Source organism: Heterocephalus glaber, unplaced genomic scaffold, assembly GCF_053883595.1.
Source record: "Heterocephalus glaber isolate CG9 unplaced genomic scaffold, H.glaber_assembly_v1.0 deba00001577, whole genome shotgun sequence".
NCBI classification, from domain to species: Eukaryota; Metazoa; Chordata; class Mammalia; order Rodentia; family Bathyergidae; genus Heterocephalus; species Heterocephalus glaber.
In genome coordinates, this window is record NW_028258358.1 from 5927752 (window position 1) to 5931666 (window position 3915).

The 3915-nt window shown below is 34.3% G+C and overlaps 1 pseudogene; it reads left to right on the forward strand.

Moving 5' to 3' along the window:
• The first annotated feature begins 2379 nt into the window (after positions 1-2379).
• LOC101720161 (ras-related protein Rab-5A pseudogene) lies at positions 2380-3521 on the forward strand (annotated as a pseudogene).
• The last annotated feature ends 394 nt before the right edge of the window (positions 3522-3915 follow it).

Sequence of the window (3915 nt, forward strand, 5' to 3'; positions counted from 1 at the left end):
ATACAGAAGATTCTATCTTAATCTTTCATAGCTATATATCATTATCAGTTCAGGTTACAGCATTCATCTCCATGCTTCAGTGAATTTATGAATAAACTTATACTATACCAGGTCAAAAAAAGACTTATTCCAGAGAGAATACTATGTGACTGGAATGTATAATAAAGTAGGTGGAGTTCTGGAAGCACTTCTATTACAAGCTGTGCTACATGAATATTCATTACATTATGTACTTTACAAGCCATTGACTTTATAAAATTTGCAGCAATAATAAGGTTATGTAGGACTATCACTACAAAGAAAATTAAAAGATTTGGTATAGGAAGATTTCACCTGTCATTTTGCATCTTAATTTAAATAATGGAGGACACCAGCAATTCAAAGATAACCTTTACAAACACTGTATTAGGTGTTAATGATTTAAATTTGGCTATAGAGATATTTTTACCTAACAAGATGGTTTCCAAGTGAAACAGGCATTTTACTCTTTCATATTTTACAATTTCTAATTCATGTGTGTAGTGTGCTCTACACTTGACACTCTGAGTGCAAAAATGAATAAAATGCACATAAGTTTTTCATAACATTTACAGCTTGTGGAGAATATAACTGAGTTAAGAAAAATTGGTTTAATGATCAATTCTGGATAGTATTAATTATATAATTAATTGAAAGCAAGTATTCTGAAAATGAACTGTTAAGTCACTAAATACAATTCATTACCATGTGCCCTAATGTGTCTGTAGCAGGCATTGTTAATTGATCACAGCATTATGTTGACAGCCCAGGCATGGCCTTGAGACTTTCAGCAGAATATTCTGTGAAGTACCTGCCTGACCAAAGGAATTTGAGGGCAATTCAGTTGGATTTTTCACACTTTGGGTAAATACTTTTACCCCAAATCCCAAGACTTATAAAATATTCTTCTTTCTTAAAAAATGCCTAATTTTCCAAGTTACCTTTCAGAAATGTATTAATGTTTGTCTGACATAAAATTGAGAATAAAAATTTTAACAATAAATTACCATTACTGCACTTTTCAAAATAAATTGAGTCAAGATTGGAGTGAATAAATGAAGAGTGTATTTTTCATTTTTTAAAAGGTTTCATCCACAGAAAATATTTGTCCATATTTATAAAGTACAGTGTAAAGTTTCAATGCATATTTGCATTGAGTTATCATCAACACAGAGTAATTAACATATATGGCATCTTAAACTTTTACTATTTTGGATAGTGTGTCCATTCAAAATTTCCTAGTTTGATTCTTTAATACCTTACTGTTAGTTACTTTCACCTTTTTGTTCCATAAATTACCAGAATATTTTCCCCTAGCAAACAAATTATTGTAACTGTTGATCAACTTCTCCCTTCTCTCCTTCCTTGTATTTTATCCCAACCTCTAGGTACCACCATTTCATTCTCATCTCTAGGAAACTGATATTTTTAGATTGAATTTATGAGGGAACTCTTGTTTGTCTATGTCTGACTAATTTTCTTTAACTTAATATTCTCCTAGTCCATCCATATAATTACAAAGAACATTTTTCTGTCAGAAAATCATAAGAACATTAATAAAAGACTGAGGCAGTGAGAAAACATAATTATCAACTCATTATTCATGAAAATATGAGAAAGAAGGTCCCTTTGCAAATTCTCACAAAAAACTATCAACACCAAGACCTCAAATCCAAATGATATTATTTGGTAGAAAATTTTAACTGACATAAGGAAAATGAAACATTTTGAAAAACATAAACATAAATTTGGGACATTCCTAGTAAAGGGTAAATATAGCCCTATCAGACAAGACAATCTGATAGTAGTATCACAAATAACTCGCAGATGCAATCTAAGCATTAAGAAGAGAATATGTGCATGAAGAGTATGTAGGAAATGTATGGCCAACCAAAACTTTTCATTATTATACATGTATTTGAAGTTAATATTTGATATTGTTGTTGTTCTAGTAGATGTTGTTTTTCTAGTACACTTTTTTCAGTCTTTCCTTTGAAAATTACACAAGACACTAGTCTTAAGATTTAGCTTTGTCTGCAGTGTGAGGCGAGCTGCTTGAGGAGGAGAGGAGATGCCATGGCAGCTGCAGGTTCCTTAGTTCTGACCACGCCTGGGCCTTGCTGCCTGGAAGCTGCAGCCCCGTGACTCTGGGTGGTGCGGGCTCAGATTTTTTTTTTTTTTTTGGTACCGGGTTTTGAACTCGGGTCCTTGCGCTTGCAGGGCAGGAGGCAAAACCACTGAGCTAAATCCCCGGCCCTCAGATTTTTTATACTTCCAGAAAGAAAGAAAGAAAAATCGACACTTTGCATCCTGGAAGTTCATTTAGGAGTCTGAAATTAGGGACTACTTTCTAATTTGGACATGGCTAATTGAGAAGCCACAAGACCTAACGGGCCAAATACTGAAAATAAAATATGCCAGTTCAAATTAGTACTTCTGGGAGAGTCTGCTGTTGGCAAATCAAGCCTAGTGCTTCATTTTGTGAAAGGCTAGTTTCATGAATTTCAAGAGAGTACCATTGGGGCTGCTTTTCTAACTCAGACTGTGTGTCTTGATAACACAACAGTAAAGTTTGAAATATGCGATACAGCTGGTCAAGAAAGATGCCATAGCCGAGCAGCAGTGTACTACAGAGGGGCTCAAGCAGACATAGTTGTATACAATATCACAGATGAGGAATCGTTTGCAAGAGCAAAAACCTGGGGTAAAGAACTTCAGAGGCATGCAAGTCCTAACACTGTAATAGCTTTATCGGGAAACAAGGCTGATCTAGTAAATAAAAGAGCTATAGATTTCCAAGAAGCACAGTCCTATACAGATGACAACAGTTTATTATTCATGGAAACATCAGCTAAAACATCAGTGAATGTAAATTAAATATTCATGGCAATAGCTAAAAATTGCCAAAGAATGAACCACAGAATCCAGGAGCAAATTCTGCTAGAGGAAGAGGAGTAGACCTCACGGAAACTACACAACCAACCAGAAGTCAGTGTTGTAGTAACTAAACCTCCAGTTTGAACTAGCTGGAATATTCTGCTTCCTAAATGTCAAATAACAGTGGAACGGGAACATTTAACCAGCCTAGTATGACTGAAAAACAAGAGACTTATGATAGAGGCAAGTTTCTAATACAGAATTATTTTAAGTGTTTTGAACCTAATTTTTAATAACATGCTTGTGTCCCTCTGACTGATGTTTCAGCAATAGAAAGGGAAAATGAGATCTGTATGCACTTGTTTCACTGGAAAGTTGGAGGGAATCGTTTCTCACCATCAGGGATAAAGACAAATGACTATCTGGACCCACAGTTACTCATCCAGTTTCTCCAAACTGGGCCAGTAATCATCTGTGAAAAAATCAGAAATTATTAATTTGAGCTTTCTGAAAAAGATTTTTAGAGATTATAAAGATATGTATGCTTAGCTGCAGTATTCAGGTAAACTTTCTTCTGTCATTTAAGGTGTACATTCCACATTTTAGTAATTTAGCCACAAGAAAACAATTGCACATCTCCACGAAGAAAAGGAATATTAGTAGCATCTAAGTTATAGCCAGTCCTTTTATTTTTCTAAATGGGATGAAGTCAAATGTTAACTCCACCTTATTCAGGAATATGAAAACTAATAAATGCATTTTAATGAATAGTGTTCCCTTCATGTGAGCTCTTCAACAGAAATGAAGTAAACCAGGTATCTGATTTTTTTTTTAATCACTTCTGACCATTCATAGGTCTTGTTTGCAGGCAGGGAAGAGGCTTTTGTTCCCTTTGGACATAATACAGTCAGTGCACTAACAATTAAGTGCATTCAAAATTGATTGTTTTAAATTTTATCCTTAGCTGTATTGTAAATACTGCATTGTAGCCTCCATGTATATTTATTATTTTTCTGTACT